General features: G+C 36.3%; 1 long non-coding RNA gene across 3 annotated transcripts in view; it reads right to left on the reverse strand.

The window, feature by feature from the left end:
* Nucleotides 1–410: 410 nt before the first annotated feature.
* LOC140698148 (uncharacterized) overlaps nt 411–16,167 on the reverse strand; it is a 114,125-nt gene continuing 98,368 nt past the window's right edge. For 2 of the 3 annotated variants that reach the window (XR_012075693.1, XR_012075692.1), the window contains 2 exons: nt 6,155–6,275; nt 411–596 (listed from right to left, as the gene is read on the reverse strand). This is a non-coding gene — a long non-coding RNA (uncharacterized lncRNA). Of the gene's footprint in view, nt 600–6,154; nt 6,276–16,167 lie in introns of all 3 variants that reach the window. The other variant, XR_012075694.1, reaches the window with a different exon arrangement.

The following is a 16,167-nucleotide window of genomic DNA, read 5'->3' on the forward strand; positions in this document are numbered from 1 at the left end:
ACAGTAAGAAGAAACTCAAGGGTCAGTTACTACTCTGTGTACTGAAAGCCTTAAGATATTCTTATTTCCCAAAGCACACAGCAGTAGAATGGCACTGTCAACACGTTCAATAAATCCATCCAAAAATAAGTCAATAAGACTCTCATTCGATTGGCTTTTGTTTTAATATGCAAAAGCAACTGATAAAGAAAAAAGACATGAAATCAAGAAAGCGAGCTCTGGCAACAGGAGTCAAGTGAGGGGAATTTCCAGGACTAGGTTAATAACAGTAAGAAGAAACTCAAGGGTCAGTTACTACTCTGTGTACTGAAAGCCTTAAGATATTCTTATTTCCCAAAGCACACAGCAGTAGAATGGCACTGTCAACACGTTCAATAAATCCATCCAAAAATAAGTCAATAAGACTCTCATTCGATTGGCTTTTGTTTTAATATGCAAAAGCAACTGATAAAGAAAAAAGACATGAAATCAAGAAAGCGAGCTCTGGCAACAGGAGTCAAGTGAGGGGAATTTCCAGGATCACAGCTGCACAGCAGGCCTGGAAAATTAGGAGTCATCACTGGAGCAGGAAGATAAGAATCGATTCTGTGGGGAATCTGCTGGAGGAACAAAAAATGTAATGGAAAAAATAATCTGATATATTTGATCATGCAGAAAACTGCACTGAAGGCTATTGGAGGCTGCGGGGAAAATGGGTACATGGAAAACTGAACAAATGAGAAGGATGAGATAATTACTGACTCTAGAAAAAAGAGAAAACATAGTCATGCAGGAAAGGAAACATAGAATGCGCCTTAGCTGTTGAGTGAATAGTATTTCTTCAGGATAATATAAAAACTAAATATAACTTTAACTTCAAATTGGGACATGATGCTATTGGAATAATGGAGGGGAAACAGAGCCATAAGAGAGCTGAGGCCTCATCTGCCGTGTTGGATGTCAACAGAAGGGGCCTAAACTGTATAAATCAAGAATCAGCAGTATTATTATATTCTTTAGAAGACGAACACAAATACTCAAAAGAAAAGTTTAAATAACACTAATAACAAGGCAGAGAATAAGAAAGGGCAAAGCAGAGAGGTCTATTTTTTGAAGTAAGATTTTAATACCATTTTTGTTTATTAACTGAGTATGTATTATTTTAAATTTTAATAATAATAAAACTACAAAGTAGTATACATGGTATTAATTTTATTTATGCAGCCTTTATAAAACTTAATACAATATAATAAAGCTTTAGTATTGAGAGTTATAAAGCCAGAGCTGACTTTTTGCCCTTACCCTCAACATAGTGTATCAAATCAGGTAAGAAAAGGAATGTGATCAAATTGACTATTTCCCAGTGCTCCAGGGAAATGTTCTTAGCCCTGTGAACACTCCTCTAAATACAAACCTTCCTTTGCATATTTATGGAGTAAATTGTTCGAGGCTGTCATGAACTGTAAGTCTGAGGAAAATCAAGTTGCACCTTGATATTGGGTCTTCTTTGCTTTATTTCCTTGCTTTTTTCTTTTCTTTTCATTTTGGGATTTGGGGTTTTTATTTTTTTAAAAATCTCACTACATTGTCTGGGCATCTACATCAATATAGAATTCTGTTCTGTTTTGTTTTCAGACCATGCTATATTTCTCCACCAGGGAAATCTACACTTGAAATGGCGCTAGGAAGAAATGAGGACATCAGGGAGAAAATCTGTGAAGGTAGGAGAGCAGTGATCAAGGAGCACAGTTAGGAGGTGGAAATGAAGAGACAAGGAACAGCAATCACTTTTCCTCGACTACCGTCAGCAACTAACAGAGTAACAGAAGACAGAGAGGAAAGGCATTACAGATTTATCACAAACACAACTGCTCAGAGAAATCCAGGCAGACACCTCACATCTTTTTCCTGTCTCTTTAAACATTTTATTTAATTAAAGAAATAAGACCTCATAAGAGATTTTTTTAAACTCTTTTCTTTCTGATCCCAAATAATTTCAGGATTCCTAAATTGCCAGAAATGTACCATGGTTTCAAAAACAGCTTCCCCCCAACTCCCCAACCTACCCCAAAAAAGGAAGGCCTGGTAGGGAAGTAAATTTCAGCCTTTAGTTATGGCTACTCTGGCTTTTCCAGGCTTATTTCTTCTTCAGACAAATTCCATTCCCCCAGAAGCTACTCTATCAAGAGCTTCTCAACCATGCTATTAATGTGAAAATGAAAAATCTGCTTTATAGAGGCAGCATTCATGGGAAGAAGCATGCTGGCTCAGTGAGCTTCTAAGACTCTTGATTACCTGGAATTCCTGAAGCTTTTGCATTTGTTAATGTACCTCTTGCAAAATAATGAGATTTCAACCTTCTCCAAACAGAGTGGCCTTGCTTGGCCTTAAACAAACTCTTGCACACATTTTACGTTTCTAACTGTAATTTCCTTTGGCCTTATTCCCAGCAATCCCTACTTGCAGTCTACCTGCCATTTGCTTTTAATCTAGAAACCAAAATAACAATAATTATTCTATCAGATAACAGGTGATGTTTCCAAATATATAGTGGAGGAGGTATGTTTTTCTCCTACTACCTGAGTTGAAATAATATGTTGGTTAATTCAAAGTAAGAAATTATACAATTTAACTATTTAAATTATCAAATAATTATTAAAATAAATATGTAAGTTAGGAGGATCTTTGAGGTAGCTAAAGTGTGCCAGGGTAGCTTACCTTGATTTCAAAAAAAAGAAAGTTTTTACTGATTTCTAATATTTGTAGTTTTCATATCACATCATTGTAGTTTTCATATCATATATCATATCATTGAGTTTTTCTGTCAGTATACTGGAGAAAAAGATGATCTCAATAGACAAAAATTCAGTCTAATGTCTGAAGTCTCTTTGCTAAGGCATAGCATTTCCTTTGAACTTCTATTTTTTGGGCTCCTTAAAATTTTCACATTTCTTCCTGTGACTTATCAGAATGTTTGATATTTCTCTAGTAGATTTCATGAATCCCAGAAGCACATACTCTCATACAAATAAAACTCTTCCTCCCTTTTAGCATGTAGCTAAAAGTAGTTTATAGTAAAGCAGCTTGGAATCTACTGTTTAAATATTCATAATTGTTTAAAGTTTGGAATAATAACCAAAAAAATGGCTTTTTCCTTTCAGACCCTATCTTTACTCGAGTTTCTCCATTTTCCCTCTGCTAATTTCCATTGTGCTACTAATAATTTAAATATGAGCTGATTTTAAAATGAGAGATATGTTAAACCTCAGTAAAACGTGTACCATAGGAGTTTTTTTTAATATAAAAGATGAAAATGAACTTTTGATCAAAAATCATCAAACCTAATTTGATACCCTGAAAAATACTGGAGAAAATGGTAGATAGGGGCTGATACCTAATCATAAGAATATCGTACTCTTTTTTTAATTGGATTTTGGTAGAATCTGGTATCTCTAAGTCCCATGATACAGCAGTCATAAAACATACATAATTATTATGTTAAAATCTTTAGAATGTTAAAATTTATACTTCTGATTCTTTGTTGGATGGGTAATGAAATTTAATTGATATTTTATACACAAGACAATGCTCTAACTTTGTATCCTAGTGAGAGGGCATCATTCCACATAGGTTAACTTTCTAGGTAACTGAAGATTATAATACCATAACACTGCTAAATTATTTTCTTATAGCTGCTATAAATTTATAGTTACAACACAGATATGCAATAATATTTTTTTTATTTTTCCTCTGTAACTTTTTCACTGTTCTCCATTTCTGAAGATGAAGAAAATTTTAATCTTGGAAATTCAAGAGTAGACACAATCACTTCCAACTTAAATCTCAATCTCTTTGAGGTCACTATGCAGTCAATACAGCATTTGGGATTTCAAAATTGTAGAATAGATAAACAAGATTACACTGTATAGCACAGGGAAATATACACAAAATGTTATGATAAATCACAGAGAAAAAAATGTGACAATGAGTGTGTATATGTCCATGAATGACTGAAAAATTGTGCTGAACACTGGAATTTGACACAACACTGTAAAATGATTCTGAATCAATAAAAAATGTTAAAAAAAAATACAGCATTTCCTATCTCCCTCTTCACCTTCCCTTCTCCCTGGATGGCTCTGGCTCCAGCGAACGTTGACCATAACTGCATGGCACGGAGGCAGAGCTAGGGTCAGGGAAGAAATGGAGGAGTGCACCATAAGCTTACGGTTCTCTCTTTCCTCTGTGGCCTCTGCTGAGTGTGCCTCATCCCTATTCATCTACTGAGGATGTCTGAGGCCCTTCGGTGGTCTCCACTTTTCAGGTATACTCTTTATCTCATTATCTCCAAATGCATCCACTTTGGCGGTCCTGTTTGCTTTCCCTGCACACTGCTGAGACATATGATACCAAACCATGTGACACTACTCTCAGCCCCAGTCAGTGCTACTTAACCTCTCAAGCACCACGTTGAGTGTGGGGTTTCCCACAATGTTTGCCATTTCTCTACATACAGAAATCCAGCACACTTAACTACAATTAGATCTTCTCCAAATTTCTGTCTCAATCCTGCTGGTCAAGGTGTTTACCTCCTTGGGAGCTTTTATATCATCCTGGAGTTCTCCTCACTCTGACTTATGCTACAGCCAGATCTGCGTCCTCGACACGGTGTGTCTGGATATTTTACGCCAAGTTTTTGGAAATAAAAGTGCCTACTTTTTATAAAATGTAACAATTAAAAATGGGGAGGGGGCTTTCAAGTTCATAGTCTCTGCTGGAGTATTTTAAAATCAATCTTCAAATTTAAAACAGAAAAATGACTTTTTCTGTCCTAGACTGTATCTATCCTCCCTCTTAGACAATGCATGCCCTCGTTCCAGTGAAGAGTTGCAATGCAATTATTAAAATGATGATGATGATGATATAGGAAAGAAAAGAAATCAGCTAAAAATCTCCAAATATTATCCCATGATAACAACTGGTTTTAAATAACAAGCTCTCTTGGCATAACACCTTCCTAACTTTTCAAGATAAAATCATTTAGCCTTCTTTTCATGACTCAGAGTCAGTTTTAGTTATCTCCTTAAAAATGTGTATTCTGTGACTATGATGTCCTAATTTAATCCCTATTCTACCATGTATTAATTTGGCAAATGACTTAGATTCAAATGTTAACTGGAGATAAGAGTGATCTCTATCACATATGATAGTGGTCAGGAATTAGTAAAATAATTCAAATTAAGTGCCTAGCACAGGGTCTCCACAGAAATCCTCAATAATTGCTAGCTCTAGTTGTTTTAAAATTATTAACTATGCAGAGGAGTGCTTCAAGGCATACTGAATGTAGGCTCCTATTCTGAATAGAGCCACATGGGTTTGCTGTTTGAGTTCTCTTCTAATCAGCATTGGTTGCTACTCTATGCTTTTTTTCAATACTAGGAGATGAGGCAGAAGAAGCAGAGATTAACCAAGCAAGAATGAGGGCCTTGGATTCAAGGATATTAGTATAAAACAAAATAGACTCTAGAAGGCAGTTTGGATACTAAAGACTAGGGGATGCCTTTATTTTGTTTATCATAAATTTTTTGGATTAATTTTGATTTTTAAAAATATATTTTTTAATTCTCTTTATTTTGATTACTGAGGGGTTTTGGTGCCATCTAAAATTTTGTGCCCAAGGTAAAATTATCTCATTCTAATTCCAATCCTGTTAGGTACTTTGGAAGAACCATGGGCAGAATTAGAGTACTTAGGAAAAGGAGCTTACTTTACATGACACATCAGAACGAGAGCTGCAAACTCAAACATCTTCATGGACCAAAAACTTGATATAAGTGATTCAAGAAGGTTTTAGGTAAGATGACAGGATGTGATAGGGCCTACAATTAAAGGAAACATTTGAACATTTGAAGGCATTCAAATTCAGATTTTTAAAGACATCAGCCAGCCAAATTAAAAAATTAAATTAAATTACATCAAATTAAATTAAAAAATAAAAAAGACCAAGGGCTGAAATTTTATGACCTTGACTTAAAAGATCAGTCTTGCACTCACCTAGAGTTAGAAGGAACTAGGACAGATTTTCTACTGTTCGGTTTCTGCAGCTGGATTTTTGCCACTATTGAAATAGTACTAAATCTGAGTGTTGAGGTTAGAAAAAAAAGATTTGCATTACCTCCATTGCATGTCACTGTGTGTCTTCCATGTGATCTTAAGATAAGAGAAGATGCCAGGTCTGTATGTACCATTAATGTTTTCCCTCTGTCCACTTTCTATTCAGTATCTCATACTGGGGACTAAAAACCAAAACAGAACAACACAAAAAGAACAGTTAAGCGAGCAGTAAGATTTGTTTTATAAATTTAAAAAAAAAAAGTGGCTCTAAGTAAACTCCTAAAAATTTCTTCTATGGGCAAAATTGGACACATTTAAATCAAGAATGTTTTACTCTCTACTTTGAGAGATAGACCATATTAGAAAGAGTGTGAATAGCTTGGAGTGACCTATATCTAGGGTCAGATCCCAACTCTGCTGTTAATTATGTAAATTCCAATAGGTAATTTTAGCTCCATTTCTACACTTCTTATATGAAAAACAGGCCTAAAAATTCCCATCTCATGAGGTTATTATAAAAAACAAATATCATAACACTAATTAATAAAACACTTTCCACATGACAGTTGTCAATAAAAGGGTTTCATATAGTAGTATATTTATTTAAAGGTATATTTTTCTTACTTTCTCATCTCTTGGCTATATTTCAGATTAGTATGTTTGCAAAATAATAACCACTGAAAAGCTGATGAGCTTCTTTGTAATATAAGGAATATAAATGAGCCACCATATATGATTCTGTGTGTAAGAAGGAGACATAATTATAGGCAATTCTATTTTCAATGTCCACAAATGTGACTTTAAACAAATCATGTAGGCAGAAAAAAATATGATTGAAGTATATCATTATTTCTCAATTTTTACTTTGTCAGTATTATGTTTCTAGTCTTTCCCTTGAAAGTAAATAAAATATTTGTTTAATAAATGTAAATTCCCAAAGGAATTACATATTATATGTTGATTATTGCACTCAGCCCATAAATGTGTTAACAAGCCCTTTAAGTCATAGAAAGATTTATAAACAAATATTCACTAAAAGAATCTAGGGTTCAAAGTACACCCAATTAGAATTCAGAAAAGAGATGAGTTTTTAAATGTAATTTTAAACTTGGAAAGGGAATCTATCAGGAGGTAATTGATTCCACCAAAGAGAAGTAATGATTGAAAATGTTCTGTCACCAGAGGATCCTCTAGAATATAAAAATGCATGGAAAAAAGCAATAAGTAGGTTACACATTTGAGAACACATCTGAAATATAAAGCTTTCTAGTGTGTTCATTAGCAAGCATCAGGAATCCCTAAAACAGTATGAGATTATTCAAATATTCAAATGTTTTTTTCTTAAGCAATATTCCAAGGAGAACAGTGGTGTGGCAAATAAATGTGTAATCAATTAGAAGTGTCCTCATCGACATGAGTGCACATTACTGCATGTCTTGTTATACCAGTGACATTCTAGCTCTGTGCAAGCACATTAGCTGATTTTACAAGATACATGGCAATACATTCTCCTGTGTGAAAAAATAAGATGGAGCGCTAGGAGAGTTGGTGACAGGAGACTACAGCTTGCCTGTGCAATTGTAGATATCTGTAGTGTGAGTCTTGTAACTTCAGAAAGAAAAAGAGCACTGACCTGATGGAAGTATATTTGTCTCTGGTCCATTTCCCTACGATTTCTAAGGTCAAAGTGGATGAGGATACCAGGAAATATAGAAATCAGAAATAGTATTCACTAAAAAAAAGAGAACATTTTGGCTAAAAACTTTTTAAGGTGAGGGCTTATAGGTTCTGAAAAATTGAGATTCCTTGAAAGATATGAGATTTCAAGGGTTATTTCATGAGGGATTTTCAACCTTTTTGGTTACCTAGCTTTCTAATGATCTTCCAATTAATGATGTTTCTCTTTGTTAGGCTATGATTTTGCCCTTGCTCTAAGCAATCCCTAGTGTAAGCACTCTAGGTATAATATTAAAAATGTTATAAATGTTAAAATATAAAAGGGTTTCTTCCTCTCTTAACCTATAGTTCTTCTTCACCTCCATCTGCTGGCCAAACCCATCCTCTTGCTTCAAGTCCTTTGGCCTCCAAAGTCACTGCTCCTAATTCAAAAGACTTCATTAAATGTGATTTGGAATGCTGTACCAATGTCTTCTTTAAGGAAAAATATACTAAAGAAGGGGATATAAATAGATGTATAAAATTGTATTGGAGAAGCTCAGAAGTGCTGCACTCAAGAAAAGCATGCCGATTGACAAGCAATTTAAGCTGGAGTGTGAAAGGATGCAGAAATAACAAGATTTGCATGAAAAATATTGAGTTCATGAGAACATCAAATTTAAACGAAAACTCATGTGCCTCATGATTTAATCATGAGGGCTGCCATTACTGTTATAACTTTCAATATCCTTTGGCTTTTGAAATAATTCTATAATGAGGGTGGAGTATATCTATCTATAACAGAAGACCAGTGTTATTTTATCCAGTCAGCTCATTACTGTGAGAAACAGGGTTACAAGGATCTTAAGTCTTAATCTGTATGTTGGGAAGCCCAAACATTAGGTATGGCTGAGCCCTTATTTCAGTCAGAGTCTCAAAGCAAAAGGGAAAAACTAAGGCAGGTTGTGAAACACTTTATTATTTAATCAATTATGATTAACCAACCCACAAAAAGCAGAAAGAAGTTCAGACTGATGTTATCTCTGCTTTTATCTTATGAAAAATTTTAACAATTGGCCAGAAGCAAGGATCAAGATACTGTCTGTAGAAGTCATTTAAAGGGCTCCGTATTGACCTGGTAAGTTTCATTCCCACGAACCAGGCAACTGACATAAAGTAGGTCTTATTTTCCTTTCCCTTTTATTTTTTATGGCATAATAGGTGGTCTGAAAATCTAGTTGCACTTGTTATCTCAGAGGAGAAATGCAGTTCCGACTTCTGTTTATACTTTCATATCATACTGTATTGCTGTGAACCTGGATGGCACTTCCAGTGGGACGCCATGTTTAGCCCATGAATGAGAAGACTGTCACAATCAAAAATGCTTCAGGCACAAACAGATTTGAAACAATCTTCCCACTGACTGGAAGAGAAAAGGCTGGTTCTGAAGATCATTAAAGGTTCTATTGATGTGGTTTCGGGGGCACACATTTAGATTTTCAAATGTGTTTTACATTTGGAACAGTTTTACTAGCATTAAAGCTCAGTTGCTCTCCCTGAGAACTCTCCTTCTTGTCATCATTTGCAGAAGCTTTCACAGAGAACTTACTATTCCAACTGGGAAGGAGGTGGGAGAGGTGGGGAACGCAAAGCAGGCGATTGAACTAGCTCTCTTGACTCAGAGATGCCAGGATCACCTGCTCAGCAACATTCTGCAGAGTGAGAGGCACAGAGATGAAAGGGGCCACCTGCAGTGTCCCAGAAAAAAAAAGGGGAAAAAATTTTTTTGGCATTTAAATGTGCTAGCAGTCTCTCATTTTAAAAAGCAAAAAGACTTTCTACCAATTTAAGTTAGATTGAAAGTAATTAGGCAGCCAAGTTGCCATGTCATTTCTTCGTGTCTGTGTGTGTGTGTATTCTTTTGTCATGGTGACATTCTGTTGACTGTTTTATCGTAAGGACATCTTGTTATGCACCATTTCACTGTAGGAACATTTCTCCATGCAGCATCTTATCACTGACATTTTGTCATCAACGTTGCCAGGGACATTTCTTCATGCAATACTCCACCATTGACATTTCATCAAAACAGCAGGCTGTAGTGATAATAGCTCAATGCTGACAGTATACTAGACCCTTCAATTACATTATTACACGTGCAATTAAGTGTTTCAGTTCCTGATGTAAAAACTATCCCTGCTAAAGGAGGAAAGACACCTTTTACATCTCCCTGCCCTGATTTTTTAAAAACAATTGTGAGAGTTGCATTAAACTAAAATATTGTATATAAATGTGGATGTCCTCAAAATATCTTATAAGCTCATTTACAAAAATCTTGATAGCAAGGGTGGGAAAACTACTACTTCAAATCTACTCTGCCACTTATTTTTGTTTAAAAAAAAGAAATTTTATTGGCACACTGCCATGATCATTTTACAGGTTGTCTGTAGCTGCTTTTCCACCACAGCCAGAGTTAAGAAATTACCATGCAGATTTTCTCACACACAAAGCCTAAAATATTTACTACTTGGTTCTTTACAGAAGAAGTACACCAATCCCTACCCTAGAAGATACTTATTTTAAATGTGGGTCATGGGGCTGGCCACCATGGTTTGGACCCTTGGGGCATGCATGTGATGTGCCAGGGACCCCTAGTATGCAGGAAGAAGCCAAAGACTTAGGGAGCCCAGGTCTGCACATCCCAGTGAGGTGGGGAGGGCAATGGTTCCCAGTCTGCTTTGAGGACAGGTTGGGTCTTGAGGTTGAGCGTCTAGGATGCTACTACCTGAGGACTGAGGCTGAGGACTGTGGTGGGCATGGGTGGAGGGGCAGGGGTATGACTCATGTTTATTTCATGAGGACACTTTCATTTCTGCCTAATGACACCATGGTCTTCTTTTATTTCTTCTCTCTGTGGATGCTTCTCTAGCACACTGTCAGCATCCATTCCTCTGTTGGGACGTTAAAATTTGAAGTGCATCATAGCCCAACTGTGAGCTCTTTTATTTCTATGCTTTAAAAAATATTCATAATAATCACCTCTGGGCAATCAAGTCCACCTCTAAGGTTTTAATGAATGACTCTATGCTTATAAACCTCAGATTTTACTTCCCATCCAGGATTATATATACAACTGCCTAGTTGACTTTATGACCTAGGCACTTTTAGGACATCACATATTTAAAATGGCCCAACACTCAAAGAAATAATACAAATTTTAAAAATAAAAAAAAAAATGTTAAAAAATGTGGGTCTTTGGGTACAACCTGTGCGACAGAATCAGAAAGTCTGTTTCAGGAACTTGATAACCTGCATTTTAACAACTATCACATGGGATTTCTAACAGGGCACATACAGTTAGAAATGGGAAAGAGTTACAACTGGAAAAAGTGGAGAACATAATTCTTCAAATTTTCTACACATTGTCTTCATACACACACACAAAAATACTTTGAAGTATTTACATAGCCTACCTGATTTAGTCTTATATTCAACTATCTTCTCTTTTACAGAAGAAAGTAGGGCTAAGGGATACATTCATTCATTACCTGACCAAATAATTTGTCCTATAGCCTTAACAAAGTTATCATCTAAACAACATGTAAATAACAGTTTAGTCCATTTTAGCTTTAAAAAATATTTCTTAATCTTTGAATTAAGAAATGGACATATTCTTATAAAAATTGAAGCAAAAAATGATGAAAATAATTACTGAAAATCTCCCTTCACCCAAGCCCCTGTTTCCATTTCCTAGTGGCTACAACAATTAGTTCTTCAGTGTTTAATCTTTCAGGCTCCTTTTTTATCTCCAAGGAATTTCTATGAGTATTTCATATGGAAAGGTCTTCCCACACTTTCTGTATTTACATTTTCCCCAAATGCTAGATGAACTGCATATCAAGACTCATTCAGCAGGCCTCTATTCAGTGCTGACTCTGAGCTGACCTCCGATGGTACAGGACTGGTGACCCAGGAAGCAATGGCTATGAGTTGGACTGGAAATCAGGAAAGCTGTGAAACACATACGGTTTCCCACAATTTCTCATTTTTGAGAAATATTTCCTTTTTGTTTCATATTATTTTATCCTCCTGGCATTTACTCATTTAAACCCTAAAGATTTTCTGTTTCCCCAGGTACATTTCTGCTCTTCTCTTCCCTTTCCCATTTACCTGCATTCCCTTCCTTTTGATATGAGTGATTTTGTGTCTATGGGTGACCCATGCGTTTTCCCCCTCAGCACTGCCATCCCAGCCGAAAGTCTATTTCTGTGACTCTTTCAGGAAACAGACACTGCCATGTCTGCTCTTCTGTGAACTTTTTTTGGAGAGGTGTTAGACTGCTGCCATAGACATTTATGGTAACTTTAGCAATTTCTTATTACAGAGCAAGTCACATGCCATCATTGTTTTGCCTACTTTCCGTTTCAGTCTATCTCTTGAAATAAAGGATATTAACATAGCCATCCTTTCTATCTAAGTCACTGATTGCGCTCTGTAATTTGGTGCTTATAACTGTACAGTTTTCTTTCAGGGTCTATGCCTTTCTTTCCCATGTTGCCATCTACTTTACCTTGTCCTTCTCTATTTGTTGAATAATTATTTCTGTCCTTTCCCACCAGGTAATGAAACTTTTAAACCCAGGAATTATATTACTCTGTTCACCTGCTTTTTACTTATTTATTTTTAACATTTTTTATTGATTTATAATCATTTTACAATGTTGTGTCAAATTCCAGTGTTCAGCACAATTTTTTCAGTCATTCATGGACATATACACACTCATTGTCACATTTCTTTTTTCTGTGAGTTATCATAACATTTTGTGTATATTTCCCTGTGCTATACAGTGTAATCTTGTTTATCTATTCTACAATTTTGAAATCCCAGTCTATCCCTTCCCACCCTCCACCCTCCTGGTAACCACAAGTCTGTATTCTCTGTCTGTGAGTCTATTTCTGTCCTGTATTTATGCTTTGTTTTTGTTTGTTTGTTTGTTTTTGTTTTTGTTTTTTAGATTCCACATATGAGCAATCTCATATGGTATTTTTCTTTCTCTTGCTGGCTTACTTCACTTAGAATGACATTCTCCAGGAGCATCCATGTTGCTGCAGATGGCATTATGTTGTCGGTTTTTATGGCTGAATAATATTCCATTGTATAAATATACCACATCTTCTTTATCCAGTCACCTGTTGATGGACATTTAGGCTGTTTCCATGTTTTGGCTATTGTAAATAGTGCTGCTATGAACATTGGGGTACAGGTGTCATCCTGAAGTAGATTTCCTTCTGGATACAAGCCCAGGAGTGGGATTCCTGGGTCATATGGTAAGTCTATTCCTAATCTTTTGAGGAATCTCCACACTGTTTTCCATAGTGGCTGCACCAAACTGCATTCCCACCAGCAGTGTAGGACGGTTCCCCTTTCTCCACAGCCCCTCCAGCATTTGTCATTTGTGGATTTTTGAATGACGGCCATTCTGACTGGTGTGAGGTGATACCTCATTGTAGTTTTGGTTTGCATTTCTCTGATAATTAGTGATATTGAGCATTTTTTCATGTGCTTTTTGATCATTTGTATGTCTTCCTTGGAGAATTGCTTGTTTAGGTCTTCTGCCCATTTTTGGATTGGGTTGTTTATTTTTTTCTTATTGAGTCGTATGAGCTGCTTATATATTCTGGAGATCAAGCCTTTGTCGGTTTCACTTGCAAAAATTTTCTCCCATTCCGTAGGTTTTCTTCTTGTTTTACTTCACCTGCTTTTTAATACAAAAATATTCACCTGTGAAATAAATCTGCATTGGTGAAACCTAGTTCTTTGTCTACTGACAAATATTAGCTTTCTACTGTTGATTCACCTTCTGCCGTCAGAAATTTTACAAAACAGATGTAAAGAGAAATATGCATGAGAAACTGCTTAAATCATTCTTGCTTTGCTCACAAAAGCTTCTCTGTTCATATCTTTTCTTTCTTCCCCTTTCCTCCTGTAATGTAGCATCCCTTATTATAGCATGCTACTTCTTGCTACTTTTTTTCCCCAAATCCTATGATCTGTAATTCCAGAGGGTTTTTCAAATGGACACTTCTGTTCTTTGTTGAAAAGTGACAGAAGGATAGGAGGATTAGCAGTGAAACTGTCAGCAAAGGGTGAGAGAGGAAAATAAGAATAAAATAAGGAGCAAGAAGGTAATTTAAGGGAAATAATGTGTAAAACCATAAACCAAGGACATGAGACTATCATTAGTTTTTTATAAGGCCAGGGATAAAGAAGCATGCTGATAAACTGAATGAATGGTATAGTGTAAACTTGCCAATAATCATTATATATGATTTCCATAGTCAATCAGAAGTTGAAAGTATGATCATTGTTATGTTTATTTCCTGAATAAAACTACACTATGATTAATAGAATACCATAAGAAATCTGCATGGCTCTCTCTAGTGTATAGCCTGTGGATGAGAATGATAACGAAATTCCTTTCTTATAACCTACATGTGTAAGATAAGGAAAAGGACAGGAGGGTTCTCCTCTGTTTTGTCATTTGCCTTCCCCCATCTCCCCAACTTGAGTGGAAGTGGTCCATTGTGCCTCAGCTATACTTGGTACAGTTCTCAATACAATAACATCTCTGGCTACATTGTAACTGTTTATGGACTTGTCTGCCAGCCCTACTAGACTGGGAGACAGATCAGGAATTGATGCTAATGTATCTTTTTATTCCCCTCAGCATCTAGCTTTATTTTTCTCAAGAAATGTTTGATGTACGGGTATAGGGATGAATGAAAGATTGAGGGAAGATAACCAAGGTGATTTTCTCTTGCATTTGTTATTATATGACAAAATGATCAGAATATAATTAACGTACCAAGTTTTACTATTTTTGTGCTACACACTCCAGATTTTTGTGTCACACCAAATGACAGAAACTGCTCAAAAGGAGCATGAGAGAATAGATCTCATTGCTCCATTAAGATTCCACAAAGAGGGAATAACTACCAGGACTAGTGCTCTGAATTCACTAAAATACTAGTAACAACAGTAAAAGCTAAAATACATTGAATGTTTCCCATATGCCACATGCCATTCTAAGCACCCTACCAAGCAGGTTATATTTTTCCCATTTGGCCAAAAAGGAAACTGAGGCAACAAGTGGTAAAGTAACTGCCCAAGAACACAAGTAGCCAATGAAGTTACTGAGTGATGAGCCAGCATTACCATCATAGGATGAGATCGGAATATTCTCATGACACGATGTTTCTTGGTATTTATCACACTTTGTAATTATACATTTAGTCTTTGAATATGTGACTAATGTGTGCCTTTCCTACTCGACTCCAAACTTCATCACAGTAGAGCTGTGTCCGGTTTTGCCCCCTAATACATGGTAGGCACTCAATATTTCTTGAATGAATGACAAGGCTAGCTGCTACTCAGAAGCCAGCACCCCGTTGACGCAGTACAAGAAAAGTCAATTGTTCTGAAATTCTTTCTAAATACTCGCTGAATGTGAGGAATCCTACAAGCATTTCTAGGTGGAGGTTTGAGACTTAGAAGACATAGACCAGATTATCTGTCTGCTTGTCATCAACAGCGTGGAGAGCCTCCAGCATGAGCACCCCAGGCCTGACTGAGGTACATCAGTTTCCTCAAATTGTGTAGAAGGATACTGTAGTTTCCTCAGCCTTTTTTTCTCATATTATCAGGAAAACATTATTCCTTTATATTAGCCCATTTTCTCCTGAAGTCCCAGTGAATCTCACCTCCTCTCTTTCATCAGGAGACATCCCTGGACATAGTCAGAAGCTGAAAGCTCCTCAGCACCAGTGCCCGACCAGCCACAACACATGTCTTCCCTAGAGGTAGCAAGCCTCTGTACAGAAAAGGTCTCTGGTCCTATACTTGACATTTGGCTTATCTTCTTTTACCTCCAGTGGATCCTGGATTCATTATCCAGCTGTTTCCTGACCAGTTGAGATTCTTCTCCCCTCATCTACCTCCCCTCATTTCAACATGTGCAATTACATTCTGGTACCCACTGTGCCCCACTTAAGCTGCATTTTATCCTCCCCAGGACCATCAACATCACAGCATCTGTCAATCAAGTGATTATATCTTCTTACATCAACTTTTCCATTCTTTTTTTAATATTTTTATTGAGTTATAGTCATTTTACAATATTGTGTCAAATTCCAGTGTAGAGCACAATTTTTCAGTTATACACGAACATATATATATTCATTGTCACTTTTTTTTCCGCTGTGAGCTACCACAAGATCTTGTATATATTTCCCTGTGCTATACAGTATAATCTTGTTTATCTATTCTGCAAATGCCTGTCAGTATCTACAGATTTTGAAATCCCAGTCTGTCCCTTCCCACCCTCCACCCCCTTGGCAACCACAAGTTTGTAGTCTATGT

This window comes from Vicugna pacos, chromosome 1 (genome assembly GCF_048564905.1).
Source record: "Vicugna pacos chromosome 1, VicPac4, whole genome shotgun sequence".
Lineage (NCBI taxonomy): Eukaryota > Metazoa > Chordata > Mammalia > Artiodactyla > Camelidae > Vicugna > Vicugna pacos.